The sequence below is a fragment of the Tupaia chinensis genome, unplaced genomic scaffold (genome assembly GCF_000334495.1).
Source record: "Tupaia chinensis unplaced genomic scaffold, TupChi_1.0 Scaffold000207_1, whole genome shotgun sequence".
NCBI lineage: Eukaryota > Metazoa > Chordata > Mammalia > Scandentia > Tupaiidae > Tupaia > Tupaia belangeri.
The window spans coordinates 2,195,893-2,217,589 of NW_006159682.1; the positions used below are offsets into that span (position 1 = coordinate 2,195,893).

The following is a 21,697-nucleotide window of genomic DNA, read 5'->3' on the forward strand; positions in this document are numbered from 1 at the left end:
GCCGTCCCGGCCGCCGCCTCCAGGGGGCGCCTCGTGCGTAGCCTGAAGACCAACCCCTGTGAACAAGGTTTCAGTCCTGGCTCTGGTGCCTAGCTCCGGGCTTGGCACAGAATGCATGCTAAAAAGTTGAATAAGTCTGCCCTCTTTTCTCCAGTACAGCTACCTGTGTTTAAAATTTAAAGTTTAAATGAGGTTGCTGCTTCTTTGCAGTAAAATCCACAAACACCATCTGGGTCAGTGTTACTGGTGAAACTGTGCTAGGCCCTGGGTTTACAAACATGACCATTTCGGGACCTTTAGAATAAACCTTACCCTTTGAGGGAAAGGACGTTTGGGAGGCAACCTATTTTCAGCATGGAGTACAGACACCTTAAGCCCATTCTTCAAGCCATGTTTGGTTGCTCGATGTCTAAGAGAAAAGTAAAATAAGAAATGGAGATTGACATCTGTGAGCCCCAAACAAAATGATTATAGCTTTTGTATACTGTAATTTTAGATTGAAGTATTTGATGGCCTGAATGACTTGGGAGAGCCCTTCAGTTACTCTGTGGCTTCCTAAATCGTACCAGGTGTTTGAATAGTCCAGGTCCAGTGTTCTGTAATGGGACCATTAAAAAATGAAAAGTGACCTTCATAAAATTCCCACTCCCTGGCCTCAGAAACTCAACAGTTGTATTGTTGAAAATGCCCGCTATTGCCTAAAGAAAATCTACCTTGATTCAAAATAGAGGAATTACAGGTATGAGAAAGAACTGATGGATTAAAGTAAGGTTAGCATGGAGTTAGGATGGAGCTATTAAAGTAAGCTTAGCAAGAGTTAGGCTGGAGATAGTAAAGAGACCAAAGACCTGCCCAATGTGACAAGGAATCCAGAGGAAAATTCTTAACAGTTGTCCTGATACCCAGCTTGTTGCTTTAGTTCATAATTCTCAGGATTCTCCAGTTTTCTCTGTTTTTAGGACTTGAATGAAATTCAGTACTTAAATAGACTCAAACTAAAGAGGCCTAGGTAATAAAAGGACTTGGGAGGACAAACAAAACAAGTTTGATGTTGTTTTATTATAAAAGAGCTACTAGTTATTGCCAAGCACCATGTACTTTCTGTGGACTATTTTGTTCAATTTAAGTTTTAGATGGTTTTATTCTTAGTGCAGCATTAAAATTGGACAATCAATGATGGCTAGAAGAGCTGTTTTTCTGCATTCTCCTTTGGCTATGTAATACAAAAGAGTTTTGTTCCTGAGCAGATGGGGATATACCAACTGTAAATTCTGCTCTTATCACCCTTATCACCAACAATTCCAGTTTTATGAATTTATCTTAAAGCTATAATCATTAATGTTTTCAAAGGTATGGCTATATAATTGTTGACTCTAGTATTTCTAGAAATATGAAAAAAACTGGAAAAAGTATTTAATAGTCACCAAAGGGTACTGATTATCTATATAATGGAATATTCTGGAGACATTAAGAATGATACAGTTGATGAATATTTATCAACATGGAAAGATTTTCACAATATATTTCAAAGTGAGAAAAGCAGGTCACAAAATTGAATGCTCAGAATGATCTTACGTTTGAAAGGGAAACTCGTTATTTTGGCAAGGGGGGAGTTATAAATCATTTCTATTTCTTCCTCTTTTGCTTACCTGCATTCTTTAAAACATCAATAGTAAATGTTTATTATTTTGGAATTAAAACAATATTTGTTTTAAGGTATCACTATCACTAGTCAGTGATACATTTGATAGCTATTAAAATACCTACAATGAACAAAACATTGTGGCAAGGGCCAGCAGGCATAAATTCAGTGCATTTAAGCACAGTAAAGGACACAGTCTTAACCTCTATAGTTAGGGTACTAATCAGACCTAGATTTAAATCTTAGCCTGCCTTCTTTAATATATGTCATCTTGAACAAGTTACTTGTTTTTTTTTAAAGCCTAAAACAGTAGTAATAATAATAATTAATATTGATAAAGAGTTAACTGTGCTAGACATTGAGCCAGCCTCTCTGAATATAATCTCACCCCATATCAGCTGATGAGGAAACTGAGGCTTAAATGGAGAAGTTACATAACTTGTCTAAGTATACATAGCTAGATAAATACATTATAGTATGATTGTAAGAATTAAAAACAAGAGGGCATTTAAATCACTTAACCAAATAATAGCCATATGTGTGTGTGTGTGTGTTTTTGCATACACACACACACACACACACACACACACACACAAATAAACTTGTCATTTTTAATGATTTAGACAACCATGTAGCAAGTTCTACTCTTTATAACCATCTTATTACCCAAATTACCTCTATAGAAATCTAATTTGACCATTTAGTGTGGTGAGTACCAGCATAGACTCTAAAACTTGTCTTGGTTTGAATCCCAGCTATACCACTTAATAGCTCTGAGATCCTGGATAAATTACTTAGTCCCTCTGTGTGCCAGTTTTCTCATTTGTAAGATGCACACAATAGTATAACTGACTTATTGGGGATTGTTCTAAGTATTAAATGAGTTAACAGCGAGAAAACCTTGAAAGCAGTGCTTGGTATAGAGTACTTGGATTTTTTTTAAAATGATGACATGTTTAATAAATTTTAAGTTCTTTGCCACACAATAATTTGAAGATTTTAGTATATGTTTCTTTTATTGAGATATGATTTGTTGTTATATAAAACCAAAAGGATTATAAATGCAAGTACCTATCGGAATTCATAGTGGGAACTTGTCCCCATTTAAAAGAGACTGAGGCAGCATTTATATGTGCTCATATTAATAAAAAAAGAAGTAAATCCTGACACAAGACATACAGAGGTTATTAATTATTTCAGTCTCCAACGTTTCCAAAATCAGTTTTGTTGTGAATTCTTCGAAATAATGAATCTGGCCTCTATAGGACTTCACTGTATATTTTGTTTATTATATTCAGTTATTTAATCTATTCTCTGGATTTATAAGGTATTCTAAAAACAAACTCCACACAGAGATAAAAAAAAATACATCTCCAATTTTATAATTCCTGTCTATATTAGCAGCATTTCAGAAGTAATCTGCAAAAGGTCTAGGAATCGAATATGTTGATACCTTTTATGAAAAATGTATTTTAAAAGATCAAATCATTATAGGTTTGAGTATCATGCAATAGGAAAAAGAAATGTTTCTTATTTGAAAATATCTTTTAGGCTAAACCATATATATGTTGTATATGACACTATACATAATTAAAGTAATAATTTTTTCAGCAGAGTATTAACTATCTTAAAATAAGTGTTTTGCAATTATGTTAAACTCTCCAAAGTATAGCACCAATCTATACTTTTTATCAATACAAACTATAAATAGAACTGTGATAATTTTACACTTCACAATTTTACAATCACTTTCCATACCATGGCTCCAGAATAGTCAGCTTTATATTACAAAATAATTGGTAAGAATATAGAAACTTACTTTTTTCTTTTGAAAGGCAAGTCTTATATTAAGGGCAATGTTATTTTTCTTTAAAGTCTGGAATCTTCACACAAAGGCATTACAAGCTCATTGTGCACCTTAATTATAAGGGCACCTGTGTTTCTTTGTTTATCTGGTTGGTCTGACCTGAGGATTTGATTTGTCACACTCCTCCCCTGTCCCGCCCTATTTCTCTCTTAATGAGAACGACTTAACAATAACATCCATACAACTTTCACAGCTCAAATAATGAATGGTGACAAATAGAGGTATTAGTTTAGGTCGGATCGCTTGCTGCTGAACGTTCATGCAAAGGGCTAAAATTCAGGGTTAGTAAGCAGAGACTTGGGGAATAGGAGAGGTTTCAGATCACGACAGCCCCACTTCACCTCCTTGCTCTGCTTTTCCCTGGAGAGGCAGTGTGGTATTAGATAGAGCTAGATGAATCCCATTTTTCAAATAATTATTCAAGAGCCTCTGTTCTTTGGCAAGTTCCTTTATTGTTCTAAGCTTTAGTTTCTGTATAATGGAAATGATAGGACTTATCACATAGGTTGTTATTAAGATGATGATTTTTAAAGTTAAATGAAAGAAGTATATAAAGATTCTACTTAATACAAGTTGCTTTCCTGTCCCCTTACTCCTCTGCACTGAGAAAAAAAAAAAAAAAAAAGAGCTCCAACTATGCACACCCATAGAAACATAGGTATTTGTGAATTTAAGCTTGAGAGATTTGAGAATTTGATGTAAGCTAAAACATGCTACTATTGTCTTCATCAACAATATCTCCTGAAAGGAAAAAGAAGAATCCCCTTCATTGAGCAAGTATTTATTGAACACTTACCAGGTCTAAGCCTCATATTAGCCACTGGCAATAGAATTGTCTTCTGCTCTCAGGAAGATCATAGCCTGTGGGGACAGTAGACAAGGAAATATCAGACAGGGACACTATAGTGTAAAAAATACTAAATACTAAAATAGAAGGAAGCATGGGAGATTTAAGAGCTCTGAGTAAGGGCATCCAATGTAACCCTGGTAGAGAAAGGAAAAGGAAAGGAGGGGAATTCTAGAAGATTTCTGGAAAAAAGTAATTCCACAATTGAGTTTTGAAGAAGCAAGAATTTGAAAGAGTCAACATCAAAGCTTGATAGACATGCCTTTTGAAAAAAACATAATCTATGTAGCTGTGAAGTAAATGGCATATTTCATTGTCAGAGTAAGACTAGATTGTAATTTTATTGATGATTATGGATATAACAGAATTTGTGCATTTTATGTTTCATTGCATGAGATTTTAATGGGAACAATGAATAAGCACTGTTTTCGAGTAAGCCCATGAGCATATGTTCAGAAACATTTGATTAGAGTCTTTTGCTCTAACAGCTTTAACTATTTTTAGTTGCTCCTTAACAGTTGCAGTTTGCACTTAATAGATTAGACAATTAATTGCTTAGTAGTAATCATGATATGCAGGAAATGATTAGAAAAAGAGTACTCAGTCTTCATGTAGGTTTTAGTGCTAGAAAAGGCAGTAAAGATTGTTGATATTGGGAACCAGCAGTTAGCGTAATGGCTATGTCGCTGGACTCCCCCATAGTTGACCACGGTTTGTGTCCCGGACCTGGTGGCTTAAAACTCCCGCTGGGCGCACGTGCGTGTATGCCCAAGATCCCGAGAGGAGAATGCAGGAGAAGGGATTGCGGCGTGACCATCCCCCCTGGGGGGTGATTTCTCGCTTTGTGTCTCTATGTCTCTCTCTGTCTGTCTGGCAAGTGCATGCGCCCTATAGCGAAAGACTTCTCAAAAAAAAAAAAAAAGATTGTTGATATTGGGAACCAGCAGTTAGCGTAATGGCTATGTCGCTGGACTCCCCCATAGTTGACCACGGTTTGTGTCCCGGACCTGGTGGCTTAAAACTCCCGCTGGGCGCACGTGCGTGTATGCCCAAGATCCCGAGAGGAGAATGCAGGAGAAGGGATTGCGGCGTGACCATCCCCCCTGGGGGGTGATTTCTCGCTTTGTGTCTCTATGTCTCTCTCTGTCTGTCTGGCAAGTGCATGCGCCCTATAGCGAAAGACTTCTCAAAAAAAAAAAAAAAGATTGTTGATATTGGGAACCAGCAGTTAGCGTAATGGCTATGTCGCTGGACTCCCCCATAGTTGACCACGGTTTGTGTCCCGGACCTGGTGGCTTAAAACTCCCGCTGGGCGCACGTGCGTGTATGCCCAAGATCCCGAGAGGAGAATGCAGGAGAAGGGATTGCGGCGTGACCATCCCCCCTGGGGGGTGATTTCTCGCTTTGTGTCTCTATGTCTCTCTCTGTCTGTCTGGCAAGTGCATGCGCCCTATAGCGAAAGACTTCTCAAAAAAAAAAAAAAAAAAAAGATTGTTGATATTAACTGTGTTTTGCTGGTGAGGCAAGTCAGGTCCAGAGAAGATTAGTGACCTACCCAAATTCACATAGCTTGTAGGAAGCAGATTCAGAAGTAGAACATAGTTCTCTGGGTTCCTTGTATCCCTGTCCATTGCTCTTGCCAATGGCAATGACTACCGTCTACTGGGCTTTTCTAACATACTGACATGATAACTAAATTCTCTGAGTATTATTTCATTTTATTGGCATTTCTAATCTAATACTTGTCCCTTGAATTATTTTAGAATGGACTAGGGAATAATACGTTTTGTAAGTAATTATTTGTTATGTGAATACTACAAAACTGTGTTTGCAGAGAACTTGTTTCATTAACTGGCTAATATGTTTTTTTTTTTTTTTTTCAAAGCTAACCTTAACATACATTTTTCAGGTTTTCTTCCCAAGAGTTTGATTAATTCAGTTTGATTTGACAAATGTGTATTGGGTCTTTGTGATAGACAAGTCGAATCTTTCTTTTCTGTTGCTTCTCTCTGGATATCAGAATTCATGAGTGGTTATGTCATACTAGGACAGAACACAAGCTTCAGAGTCAAATAGGTCTAAGTTCAAACCCCAGCTCTACAACAACTGTCTCAGGGCCAGTAACCTATTTCTCTTTAACTGTAAAATGGGGATGTGAATTAAATCTACCCCAAAGGATTATAGGTTAAATAGAATGAAATAATAAATGCAATCAATTTTATTTATGGCCATTTGATCAGAAGATTATTTATAGTAACTAAATCGAGTAGCATTCTGATAAAGGTAATTTATCATCATGCATGACAGAATTTTCTATCTATGGCTACAACAATATCTCCCAGCCCACCTGCTCTTCTGCAGTTTGACCTTGCTGCTCCCTCAGCAACAATGGAGTATAGTCCCTCTCTGCTTGGTTACTCATAGTGATGCTAGGCCACACTATTTGTGGTACTATCCTTCTAGTTAACAGGAATGCAGATACTATGGTAGTAACTGTCATGGTGAGAGCAGAGATAGGAGTTGGCCAGACAACAGAACAGGAAGACCCTGGAATCTTGATGATTATGTGTATTGTCATAGCAGCTGAGGAATACATACCCAGACTTTTACATGACAGAAGAATAAACTTCTGTCTTATTTAGGCTATGGTTATTTTGGACCTTCCTATTGCAGCAACCCAATCAATATCCCAACTAAGACAATTAAAGATACTGTAATGAATGCAAAATACATGGCATAAAGAAGGTGCTCAATAAGTAGGAAGCACATTTCAAACATCAACCATCTGCTGCCCTCCAAGACACACCTTTCTGGGTTATTTTTATACCTGGCTCATTGACGTCTCTTTTACACACCCTTCTTTTTATGTCTGTACTCTGGATCATTAACAGAGTAATGCCCGAATTTCTCATTTCCAGTGCCTCTCCCTCCTTTTCAGCCACCCAGCTTCAGAGCTGAACCCAGTCTTCATCATGGCACTAAATGGCTTCACCTTTAAACTCTAGAATACTGCCATTTTTCTTGGATTCCCATTTTCCTTCTGGTTAGCCACCAGGTCTAACCCTTATTTTAACCACTGGCAGTAGAGTGGTCTTCTTTTCTTAGGAAGATCACAGCCTGTTACTCTCTCACTACCAAACCAATTTTCATTCTTATGTTTTTCAACTTCTAGCTCCTGTTCTGTGTGCCTATGTTGTTGTTCTAAATGGCATTTCTACTGAGCATAGGCCATATGGTCAGCATCTTTCTTATCACCCTCTAGAACTTCACTCCACCCTCTTCATCTTCTGACATTCCTCTTGACATTTAGCCTAGCCTCAGCTGATTCAAGTGGGCCTGCTCTGGACTCCCACAGTCCCTGCCCTCTATCACAACTGGTTTCACTATGTTTTGTCAATTTTACTTTGTGTGTTTATGTCTTCACTAAACTTTGAGCTTTTTTAGGTTGGAAATTGACTTATCCAGTCATCTAACCACAATTCCCAGCAAAGAACACATCTACTACTTGGAGCATTCCAGTTTTTCCTACTTCTATGCTGGGAATCTTCCTCTTTTATGCATTGCCTCCTTTTAAAATCAGACAAATCCTGTAAAGTTCATCTCAGATCCACCTTCAAGAATATTTTCCTGGGGAGATTAGTGTAATGGCTATATCGCTGAACTCCCATGTAGCCGACCGTGGTTTGAGTCCCGGACCCTGTGGCTTAAACTCATGCCGGGCACGTGTGCATGCATGCCCAAGATCCCAAGAGGAGAATGGAGGAGAAGGGATTGTGGTGTGGCCACCCCCCCACCTGGGTGGGGGGTGATTTCTTGCTTTCTACCTCTCTGTCTCTCTCTGTCTTTCTGGCAAGCACACGTGCCCTATAGCAAAAAAACCTCTCAAAAAAAAAAAAAATTCCTGTTATGACACCATCTTCCTTTGAAGCTCCAAAGCATTTCATTTGTATTTCTTCGACTTTGCAATAAATTTAATTATTGAGCACCTACTATTAACCCAGAAATATACATCCCACTTTACTCATGGTTATTATTTATGAAGATATAAATGCCTAATAATCTTTTTTTTTCCAGATAAGGAAACTGAAGCTCTAAAGGTTTGGTGACTTTGCCCCAATTCACACATCTAGAAAATGGAAAGACCATGATTACTTCTGGGTCAGAGTTCTCATGAGGAATTGTGTCCTTTCATAGAGGCTTTGGATGTTTGTTCCTTGTATAAATGTCTTGTTCCTTTGTGTGAGTTCTTGGTGGGTAAGGGTTGTGTCTTTCATTTCTATGTCTCTAACATCTAACCAAATTTTTATATATAGTGAATGCACTATAATAAGCAGAAAATAAAATATTGGTTCAGGGACTCTCAGAAAACACCTACAAGGCAGCCTATGGACCCCTTCTTGCACTTGAATTTCCCTCTCACTGACTCAAGGGACCTGGCTGCCAACGGGCTCACAATCAATCCTTGCAGGAGCAGGTGCTAACTCAAACAGCTTCATTAACAATCTGTGGGGCTCCCGCACTAATTACAGTAGGGCTTTGACTATATCCAGTTCCACAATTCAACAGCTTCTATTTTTAACCCACAATGGTGGGGTCTATAGAAAGAGTAGATAGGCTTCTTGTGTTCTCCCATGCCACCTTATATCCCTTTGCAGTGTTCCTGAAGATAAATAATTGTCAGAAAGCAAGAAACTACATTAAATCAATAAAACTATTATTAATATCTCACAGTTTATCTGTTCCTTGGCTGTGTAAATATAATTCTAAAACCAAAGTAAATCTGAAAACAAAAACACTGCTGAACTACCACGTTTACTACCACTGACTATGACAGAATAGGCACTACTTTCTCAAACCATCTTAATTAACAAGGTACCTCAGTAACTCTAAAACATTTCCTTCTTCCAAAACATTGCTTCTCTCCCAGAAAAGAGACCTAGGCCCCTCAAGTTCAATTTGGCTTTGTTTAGTGTCTTTTTCTTCCCCTTCATTTTGGATTTCTTGAAGGTAGAACTCTAGTAATTATTTCTTGTGAACCAACTCTTAGCATAATGCTTAGAACAAATTGGGCATAGTGAGGGGAGTCCAAGATGACCTACTGGAGACAACCAGTGTGGTTTCTCCAAGAAGAAAGACCCAAAAACTTGGGTAAATGGCTACATATTGAACAGAAGAATGAGGAGATAATGGTGGAATACAAGACAGAAGAGGCTTATGGCATATATATAGACTCAAGATGGAGACATAATAACAGAGACAAACTTCAATACTCAGAAAGGTTTCTGAGTCAAAGGGGGCTCTCTACTGTCCAGGAGAAGGTATGCAAGAAATCCCTTCTCCCACACAGAAGAATTCCCTACTTCCACCTTGGACCTCAGCATTTCCCAACTGCAGGAGAGCAGTGAAGCCAACACTGATCTCCTGTCTATCTTAGGGAGCTGCACAGATCCATTGCCTCAGAGAAGACACTGGATTTCTTTCCTAAGCATTCCTCAATGGTTCCCTGATCTCCTTCCTATCAGAGGCCACTCTGAGCTTCTTCCCCTTCCCATCCAGACTGTAGCATTTAAGTACACAAACCCCATTTCCAGCAGAGGCTAAGGAATCCAGATGTTCAACATTTCTCCTTCAGAGGCTGGGAGATCTGTGTTCTCTTATTCCCAGATTTAAGACTCTCAACAACTCCCTTTCCTCCTACAATCACCAGAAACATGGCTTTTCAGGTTTTCCCTGAATGGTGTGCTTGCACAAAGGAAAGAGTTGGGGTGACTGGTGAAGACCACCCTCTCCTCAGAAAGGAGGAAACAAAGTCTGACAAGTCCCCATGCTTTCCAGCCCAGGCAGAAAACTACACCTCAGAAGCAAGCATCCACTTCCACAGGAATCCAGGTACAGGCAGCAAGCATTCTCCACTCCCACACTTTAACAGAAAGCCGTGGCCAGTAGTACTGTCCCTTGGTGTTAATAAAGTTGGAGGGAGCACAGCAATGGCAGAGAAAGCGGAGAGAGTCAGGCACGAGGGCGAGTCATATCCTCCAACTCCAGGGAGTGCACACAGTTGGCAAACTAAACATCTAAATACCCCTTGAGACACAGCTCTTTAACCAGTACCTACACTCCTCTTATGTGCAACCCATTCAAGACAGAGGAAATTTACCAATTCTCGGCTGATAACTCGACACATTTACTTTACCTGGAGAGGGCATCCTTAGTATGTACCCTACATAGGGATTGAGAGCACACAAGAGACACCATATACAACATTAGCCTTACACACAACCTGAATATACAGGCTTGAGTGTACCCATTGCTGTCACTGGTGACTCTGAAAATATACAGAAACTTCAGTATTGCACCTCAATCCCTCTCTTCTATTTCTCTGTCCTGTCAGGATTTGGGGCATGTATGCATATATGCTAGCCATGTTTTCAAGCTGTTCAGGCTAGGATGTGAACTGTGTAGTCAGTCATGTTGAATCTGGCACCCTTAGCCTCTAGGTCATGAGACTGGCCCAAAAGAAAAAAATATTAAAAATAAAGATAGTGTTCAGGAATTACGAGACACCATTAAGTGACTGGGTATCCTTATAATGGGTATTCTAGAAGAAGAGATGTGAAAATTTATAGAAACTCCATTTCATGAAATAATAACCTTAAACCTCCCAAGTCTAGGTAGAGACACAGGAAATTCAAAGAATGTCATATCCAGGACATTCAAAGGATACAAAATGGATTTAACATAAAAAAATCTTTTCCAAGGCACATAATAGTCAAAATATCAAAGGTCAAAGACAAAGATAACATATTAAAATATTTAGAGAATAGCACCAATGTATATTTAAAAAATATCTGCTATTCAGGGGAATATCATACTTCTCAGCAGAAACCTTACAGGTCAGGAGGGAAGAGGATGACATTAAAAATTCTGAAAAAGTTCACCCTGTATTCTAGTGGTTAATGGAAGCTGGATCCCACATGGCTGACCATGGTTCAAGTTCTAGTCCTGGAGACGTGAAAAACACATCAAGTGTGTATACATGCATGTCCAGAATACTGAGATGTAAAAATGGAAGAAAAGGGTTGTCACACCCAATTGAGGGGTACTTTTCTCCTCTCCTTTTCTCTCTCTGTTTCTCTATGTCTCTCCCTGGCAAGTGCACATACCCTCTGGAATGAAATTAGAAATCAATGACAAAAAAGAAGAGTTGAAAATATATGAATATATGAGAACTAAATAAATTACTACTGAATGATTCAGAACCATTGAATAAATTAAGAAAGATTTTAAAGAAATTTCCTAAAACAAACAATAGTGAAATATGATACCAAAACCTACGAAATGCAATGAAAGCAGTACTAAAAAGGAAATATACAGTAGTAAGTATCTGCACCAAAAATTGGAAAGATGGCAAATAAACAATTTAACAATGTAACGCAAACAAATGGAAAAAAAAAACACAAGAATAAGCCAAACCCAAAAGTCATAGACAGAAAGTTATAAATAATAAATATCAAGAGAAGAAATAAGTGCAGTACTCAAAGAGTATTACAAAAGATTAATGAAATGAAAATCTGATTCTTTAAGAGGATAAACGAAACTGGCAAACCATTATCTAGATTAATTAGGAAAAAAATAGAAGACACAGATAAATCAAATAAAAAATGAGGTAATGTTACAATGGATATAACAGATATAAAAAAGATAATTAGAGGTTACTAAGAGATTGTATGCCGACAAGGTGGAAAATTGAGGGAGCTGGACAAAGTTTTGGACACATAAAACTTAGACTGAACCAGGAAGAAACATAGAACCTCAGCAGGCCAATAACAAGAAATGAGATTGAATCAATAGTAAATAGTCTCCCAACAAAGAAAACCCCAGGGGTTTCATTGATGAATTCCAAAAATCCTTTAAAAAAGCATTAATTCTCCTCAAACTATTCCAAAAGATCCAAATGGAGGTAACTCTACTAAACTCATTTTATAAGGCCAGCTTCACCTTGATATCAAAAGTAGACAGACACAACAACAATAAGCTACAGACTCATTATCTCTGATGAATATAGATGCAAAAGTCCTCAACAAAATGCTAGCAAACTAAATCCAACAATGCATCAAAAAGATTATACATCAGTGCGCATGCATGTGTGCCCAAGATCTGGAGAGGAGAAGGGATTGCAGCGTGGCCACCGATTTCTCACTTTCTGTCTCTCTGTCTCTCTCTGTCTTTCTGGTGAATGCACGTGCCCTATAGCAAAAAACAATCTCCATAAAAAGAAAAAAAAAGATTATACATCATGACCAAGTAGGACTCATCTGAAGGATGCAAGGATGGTTTAATATTTTCAAAACAATAAGTGTGATACATCATATATACAGAAGGAATTATAAAAATCATATGATTATATCATATGATAATATCAATTGACATAGACAAAGTATTTGATATAGTACAACATCCTTTCATGATAAAGACTTCTTGACAAAAAAATGTAGGGGAAAAAAATTTAACCAAGAAGGAAGAATATCTCTTCGGTATTCTAGAAGAAGAGATGTGAAAATTTATAGAAACTCCATTTCATGAAATAATAACCTTAAACCTCCCAAGTCTAGGTAGAGACACAGGAAATTCAAAGAATGTCATATCCAGGACATTCAAAGGATACAAAATGGATTTAACATAAAAAAATCTTTTCCAAGGCACATAATAGTCAAAATATCAAAGGTCAAAGACAAAGATAACATATTAAAATATTTAGAGAATAGCACCAATGTATATTTAAAAAATATCTGCTATTCAGGGGAATATCATACTTCTCAGCAGAAACCTTACAGGTCAGGAGGGAAGAGGATGACATTAAAAATTCTGAAAAAGTTCACCCTGTATTCTAGTGGTTAATGGAAGCTGGATCCCACATGGCTGACCATGGTTCAAGTTCTAGTCCTGGAGACGTGAAAAACACATCAAGTGTGTATACATGCATGTCCAGAATACTGAGATGTAAAAATGGAAGAAAAGGGTTGTCACACCCAATTGAGGGGTACTTTTCTCCTCTCCTTTTCTCTCTCTGTTTCTCTATGTCTCTCCCTGGCAAGTGCACATACCCTCTGGAATGAAATTAGAAATCAATGACAAAAAAGAAGAGTTGAAAATATATGAATATATGAGAACTAAATAAATTACTACTGAATGATTCAGAACCATTGAATAAATTAAGAAAGATTTTAAAGAAATTTCCTAAAACAAACAATAGTGAAATATGATACCAAAACCTACGAAATGCAATGAAAGCAGTACTAAAAAGGAAATATACAGTAGTAAGTATCTGCACCAAAAATTGGAAAGATGGCAAATAAACAATTTAACAATGTAACGCAAACAAATGGAAAAAAAAAACACAAGAATAAGCCAAACCCAAAAGTCATAGACAGAAAGTTATAAATAATAAATATCAAGAGAAGAAATAAGTGCAGTACTCAAAGAGTATTACAAAAGATTAATGAAATGAAAATCTGATTCTTTAAGAGGATAAACGAAACTGGCAAACCATTATCTAGATTAATTAGGAAAAAAATAGAAGACACAGATAAATCAAATAAAAAATGAGGTAATGTTACAATGGATATAACAGATATAAAAAAGATAATTAGAGGTTACTAAGAGATTGTATGCCGACAAGGTGGAAAATTGAGGGAGCTGGACAAAGTTTTGGACACATAAAACTTAGACTGAACCAGGAAGAAACATAGAACCTCAGCAGGCCAATAACAAGAAATGAGATTGAATCAATAGTAAATAGTCTCCCAACAAAGAAAACCCCAGGGGTTTCATTGATGAATTCCAAAAATCCTTTAAAAAAGCATTAATTCTCCTCAAACTATTCCAAAAGATCCAAATGGAGGTAACTCTACTAAACTCATTTTATAAGGCCAGCTTCACCTTGATATCAAAAGTAGACAGACACAACAACAATAAGCTACAGACTCATTATCTCTGATGAATATAGATGCAAAAGTCCTCAACAAAATGCTAGCAAACTAAATCCAACAATGCATCAAAAAGATTATACATCAGTGCGCATGCATGTGTGCCCAAGATCTGGAGAGGAGAAGGGATTGCAGCGTGGCCACCGATTTCTCACTTTCTGTCTCTCTGTCTCTCTCTGTCTTTCTGGTGAATGCACGTGCCCTATAGCAAAAAACAATCTCCATAAAAAGAAAAAAAAAGATTATACATCATGACCAAGTAGGACTCATCTGAAGGATGCAAGGATGGTTTAATATTTTCAAAACAATAAGTGTGATACATCATATATACAGAAGGAATTATAAAAATCATATGATTATATCATATGATAATATCAATTGACATAGACAAAGTATTTGATATAGTACAACATCCTTTCATGATAAAGACTTCTTGACAAAAAAATGTAGGGGAAAAAAATTTAACCAAGAAGGAAGAATATCTCTTCAATGAAAAGTATAAAAAACTGATACAAGAAGTAGAAAAAGACACAGAAACTGTGGAGACATTCCTTGTCCTACTTCAGTGTTATTTAAACTTTTAAAAATCTGTGACCAAGGTGAAAAACACAATTCACATTTTGTGTCTTTCTGTCTCTGTGTCTGTTTATACTATATCTCTCACTGACACAAAAATTATAGCAAACAATACTTAACTATGTGCAACACACTCTGCTGTTTTCTATCCAAATTCATACTATTCTATTATTTAATCTCTTATAAATGTTGATTATGATCTAGTAAATTGACTTACAACAATATTAAGGAGTTCCAAACCTAATTTGAACCATACTAGATCAACTACAGTAACTACACTTTATTTCATAAATAAGTTGTTTCAATCACTGTCACCATGTTTTTATCTGTTTTCAAGTGTTAAATGAGGGCATAAATCAAAAATAAATACATTGGGAGAAATTATTTGAAAAGAACAGACAATAGCTCTCCTCTGTAGAGTCTCATAGTATTTAAAGTTGCCTTTTTTGTCTTGGAAACACCATAAATAATGGGGTCTTAATGAGTCATTCTTGCAGGTGTGGGTTTCTCAAAATATAAGTGTCCATTCTTCTCTGAGTCACAAGTAATAATAATACCTAACACTTAACTGAACAGTTATTGTGTTCCTTGTACTGTTTTTCTAATCACTTTATATGTATATTCTTAGTTAATTCCACAAAACACCGTTAGATCAGAACTAACATTATTACCACTTTAAAGGTGAAAAAACTGCAGAGAAGAGGAGAACCAGTATTTGAACTCAGACATCCTGAGAGGACATGTACATCAGAGCAAGACCTACTACATGTAAATCTTGTGTCTGTCTCTTAATAATTGTGTAATTTCGAGCAAATTACTTAATACTTCCATGTCTGTTTTCTTAACTATGGAATGAAGTTGTGATAATAGTAATAATAGTTACTACCTGAAAGATTTGTTGGGAAGATCAAGGCAGTTTATGTGTAATAGTTACAACTATGCCCGGTGTATGGTAAGCACTCATTAAGTGTTTGCTCTTATTATTATGGCTTCAGAATCTGCATGCTAGACCACTGAACTATATTTCCTTTATAGTTTATAAATGTGTTTTCCAAAGTGAGAGAAAGTGAACTGGAAGGGACCTAGAGATCAGCTGCTTTTGGCAGGTAATTTTACAGATGGGAATGGTCTGAGGAAGGGAAGGGATCTATTCAAAGGTTTCTGGAAGAGATGGGATTATTAGTTTGATAACTAGTTTCTCCATCGAATGCCCTTCTCATCACCCCACTTTTGCCTTCATAGTGTATTTGGTCCCTCAGTTCTTGTGAATGCTGCTGTGCATTCCGTGCAGTGTGTTGGCTGGGAATAAATATACATGCTGGGCACTACAGAACTTCCCTTGCTCAACAGGTTATAGCATAGGCATCTATTTTTCTATATGTATTCATTACAGGCATAGAGTATTTTATTATAACATTATAAGGATTGGAAAACATGAAATTCGAAAGGAAGATAAACCCGCCAATTATAGCTTTCTCACTGATTAATCTCTCTGTGCCTACACTTACTCTTCTTGTGCCTACTGTATGGCCTGCTTAACCCTCTGCCATGGCCTTTTCAGGCTTTACTGATCTTCTCGCCTTGAAGTCTATAGCAGCCTGAGTGAGCCTTTTGAAAAATGTGAGTCTTGAGACTTGAGCCTGATCTGAGCGGACCTCTTGGGTGTGTCCATGCTAGGGGTCTGGGAGCAACTTTGGAACTTTTGCCACACCATCACCCACAGCTCTGGCAGAACTCCAGCCTGGGAGCAACTTTGAGACTTTGGGTATGGCAACCTGTGCTTTGTGCAGTGTGCAACTTGATCTTCGTCACTAAGTTCTATCACTTCAGCTTGCTACCACCTCATCAAGAGCTGAACATTTGGTAGAGGAGCTAAGCACCTGAAGTTACCCTCCAATAGGAACTAAGGGTGAAATTTCCTCTTCCAATACTACAGAATTTATTCCAATACATAGAAAAAAGTGAATATTGCATCAGATGACTAGAAACCAGCACATATCTTGAAGAATCATGAGAAAACAAGGTGGTAACTCTCCCCTAGGTGAGCATAGTAGCCCTCCCAACAGTGGATAGCACAGAGAAATACACAGAAATGTCAGAAAAAGAATTCCAAATATTCATAGTGACAAAACTCAATGAGATGCAAGAGAAAACAGATAATTGGTTCCAAGAAATGAGAAAATCATTTCAGGACATGAAAGGGGAATTCCATAAAGAAACAGATGCCCTAAAAAAGAATCAAGCAGAATTTCTGGAAATGAGAATACAAGATAAGAAATTAAAATCTCCTTAGAGCGTATTAACAGCAGATTCGGCCATGCAGAAGAAAGAATTTCTGACCTGGATGACAGAGTCTCCAACATAGGCCAAATAACCGAAGAGAAAGAAAAAAACAACCCCCCAAAATGAGGACAACATATGGGAAATTCTAGACTCTATGAAATATCCAAAGATAGTGGATATTCCAGAAGGTGCCTAAAGGCATGGAAAACCTCTTTCATGAAATACTATCTGAACATTTTCCAAATATAGAGAAACCTGGAGAAATTTAGACCCAAGAAATAAAAAAGACCCCAAATAGAATCAACATAAAAAGGCCCCCTTTCCTGGGAGAGGGCCCATCCTGGCACATCATAACCAGATTGGTAAAAACTAGAGACAAAGACAATATTCTGAAAATGGCAAGGGAGAAACATCAATTACTGATAAAGGTTATCCCATTAGGCTAACAACATCAGACCTCTCAACTGAAAACAATGCAAGCAAAGAAAGAATGGGAAGATGTATTCAAAACATTAAAAGAAAAACAGCTTTCACCAAGAATACTATATACAGCAGGATTATCCTTCAAATGAGAAGAACAAATAAAGAGTATTCTCAGATAAACAAAATTTGAAAAAATTCACCAATAATAGGCCAGCTCTAAGGAAGTACTGAGGGAAGTGTTATATCAGGATAACTAAAGAGAGATAAACAGAAACAGGAGAACAAAAAACAACTGGGAAAATGGCTAACAAAATGACAGGAATAAATCTGCAAATATAAATAATAATGTTGAATGTTAATGGATTAAATTCTCCCATTAAAAGAAATAGACTGGGGGTCAGCAGATGGTGTGGTGGTTAAGGGCTCTGGACTCCTACATGACTGACTATGGTTCAAATCCTGAACTTGGTGACTTGGTTTCTCATTTTCTCTCTCTCTCTCTTTTCCACTTTGTCCCTTCTGGTCAAATAAAAATAAATAAATAAATAAACTTAAATAATTATTTTTTTAAAAAAAGACAGACTGGCTGAATTGATAAAAAAACAAAAACTATCCATATGCTACTTACAAGAAACACACCTTTAAGACAAAATACATAAGAGACAAAGAAGGACATTGTATAGTACTAAAAGGACTTGTTCACCAAGAAGATAAAACACTTATTAATATCTCTGCATCCAACACTGGAGCACCTAAATACATCAAAGAGAGACTGTTAGATCTCAAGGGAGAGATAGAATGCAACACAATAATTGTGCTGGGATCTCAACACCCCACTGACTCCTCTGGACAGATCATCTAAACAAAAAATAAAGAGATACAAGATCTAAATGATACCATACATGAAATGAACTTGAAAGACACCTATAGAGTATTTCACCAACTACCACAAAATAAACACTTTTCTCACCACCACACGGAACGTTTTCAAAGATTGATCACATGTTAGGGCACAAAACAAACCTTTTACAAAGTCAAAGGTATAGAAACTATATCTAGCATCTTTTCTGACTATGATCGAATCAAACTTGAAATCAACTACAAAAAGAGCCCTTGAAAACTCTCAAACACATGGAGCTAATATGGGGGTGGATAATAGAGGGAAGGAGGAGTGGAACAGGGGGAGAAATAAAAAGAAAAAAGAAAGTACATTTAATTAATAACAAACTAAAAAGCTATTTGCTGATGATAATGTATATGGTAATGTCTTTGTATTGATTGATATGCATGGTATTCATGCTGAAAAAGCAATATTGTACAATGTAAAGATATATGTGATTAAATGTAGATTTAAATTTTTAAAAATCTGGAAGCTGCGAGTGGAAAATGCAGGAAAAAGGAGTCACAGTAATATCATCAAGTGGCAAGGAGGCTAGAGTAACAAAAACAACAACAACCAGACACTAACTCCAAAAACACAAGAATTGGGGCCCATTTAGTGCTGGAGCAGATAGCCCTGTATTCCCCCAAATACCTCAGAGGATGGAGCATCATTATAATTGCACATTCTGAGTCCTGGACCACCAAGAAAAGATGAATTCGTGTATTGTGTAGAAAACAATTAATTGAGACAAGGAGGAATACGATGAACAGGAAAACGTTATATATAGATAGAATAATTTCTAAAGCAAAGTAAGACCAAAAAACCTAGGTAATTTTTAAAAAAGCAGTTCATTATGTAGATATGCTTCTTGGGGATGAAATAGATAATATCATTGTGTTTGTTAGAATGTTTGTATGATATATAAATGAATAACAGATTGTTCCACAATATAAAGGAAAAAGATATTATTAAAAAATGTGACTCATTGCTCACAATCTTTCAGTGGTTTTTCATCATTCTTAGGCCACAGACCAAAATTCTTAAGAGGCCCTATAAGGCTCTTCGTGCCCTGGCTTCTACCTCTTTTTGCTTGTCACTGTCCCTTGCTGTCTGTACTCTTCCTTCTGGTCCTTGAAAGCACCATTATCTCCTCTATCATAGGAACTTGGTTTAGTCCATTTCCCTTTTCTTAAATGCTTTTCCTCAGGGCTCTCTTTAATGTCTATCTTTCCTTTGAGCTCAATCACTGTGAAACTTACCCTTTTCTAAGTCACTTCGTAAATTTATTATTTTGGTAATTTTACTTTTTTTTTTGTTATTCCTTGATTAAGCTCCATTTGCTTCATTTTTTTTCTAAATTCTTTGAAAATAGGAGTAGTAGCTTCTCTCTCTCTCTTTATAATGTAGAACCTGCTATGTGTTAGGGCGTTTGCTATGCATCTAACCTTTATCTCTGTCATGGGACAATTAGACACAAAGTAGGAAGTGGTGTGTCTATCATATGGAGGAGAAAACAGATTTGGGGAGATTAAATAACTCACCTAAGGTCATATAACTTGTAAATAGTGAGGTTATAGTTTGAATTTAAGACTTCCTACTTCCAAAAGTAATGTTCTATTCTATATTGCCTATGAATAAGTGAGTTTTTTAACCTTTGTTAGATTGTGGTTACAAAAAGAAATCGTCTCAATAGTTTGCTAGCCTAGTATTAAATTTCTCTCCTAGATGTGCGTGTATTTTTTTTCTTTTTAAAATGTTTATTTAATTTTATTTGTTACTATTATTTTAAAATTTGACCAGAGAGAGAGACAGAGATAGAGAGAAAGGGAAAGTGAGAAAGCAAGCCACCAGGTCCGGGACTCACACCATGGTTTGCTATGTGGGAATCCAACACCTTTAACCATCATGCCACATGCTGGCCCCCAGATAAGTTTGTATTTCTGATAGAGAAGATGGTTAGAACTGTGTATCCTGTATATTTCTAAATTATCTTTAGAAAAATCTTCCTTACATCTGTTAGCTTTTTTTTAAGCAAAATATTAATGACTTAGCTTAATCCATCTAAATTCCTAGTGTTAGATTTAACTGTACATTTTACTATATTTTTATTGTGCTTTAGAAACTAACATTCTAAGAATGGAAGTTTAGAAAAAGCTGAATCAAAAGTTTGAGATACAAAGATTTAAATACTTTCACTGTCCCATATTGCTGAGGTTTAGAGAAATGCAATTGTTGTAAACCAAGTAACATGTTCAATAACTTCCTCATGTTCTCTTTTTTTTCTACTTATTATAGCATGTTTATTATCAGTTTGGAACAGATTTTTCCTTTTGTATCGTGTTAGTTTTATCTTCCCAGAATTTGTTGTAAAGAACTAAATTGTAGATTTCTCTTTGATTCTGATGCCTCCCTAAACTTCAAAGGTAATATTCCCTCAGAGAGAAGCTTTGGATTCTAATTTTTCTTTATCTCAGAAAATTATATAGGGAACATATTTGGAGTAGTAAAGTAGACAATTCTAAAAGAAGAAATGAATGTATGAGCTCTCCTTTTAAAGAAGGTGCTGATAAGAAAGTAGAAGGAAGTAAAAAACAGGACTGCAAAGAGGACATGTCCCCTCGAGCATTTAATACTAAACCTAACAAAGTAAGCAATTTTTTTCCTTAAGGTAAAAATATCTTAAAGGAAAAACAGAAGCTGACTATGATTTTTAAAGCAGAGAATAGAAAATTACTCTTACAGTTTTTCTTCCAAGAGTTAGCTCATACCAGCTCTTTGGAAGTTTCTTTTAATCCACCATTACCTAGTGCAAGTGACCAAGTTCTATCCCATGAAAATGCTACTTTTATTTGATAAAAACAAGACCAAAGAAGGGAAACATAACTCCACAGTCCTTAGATGTGAAAAGCAAATAGTGACTTCCTCCGAAGAATGTAGTATGGAAAGAGAAAAAAGTAACTTTCCAGTGAAGACTGACCTCAGCCAGGTGATCAAGGTTAACATGAACAGGCCCAGCCAATGCAACACAGGTGGTGGGGCACCACTGCACAATACTGGAACCATAGCCTGGGGTTTAGATTCTATGTCAACCGGAATATGCCAGGTAAGCCTTCAGGCAAGCCCACAATTCTGGCTGACTGGAAGCCTTGGGGGCGGGGGGGGGGGAGGGCGGGGCGTAGCTGTCTACTTC

The 21,697-nt window shown here is 36.7% G+C and overlaps 1 protein-coding gene across 1 annotated transcript in view; it reads right to left on the minus strand.

Annotated features, from left to right (window-relative positions):
* ELAVL4 (ELAV like RNA binding protein 4) overlaps positions 1-21,697 on the minus strand; it is a 204,161-nt gene that overhangs the window by 167,724 nt on the left and 14,740 nt on the right. Inside the window, exon 2 of the mRNA XM_006147264.2 lies at positions 4,306-4,370. The gene's annotated coding sequence lies outside the window, so the exon portion shown is untranslated. The remainder of the gene's footprint in view (positions 1-4,305; positions 4,371-21,697) is intronic.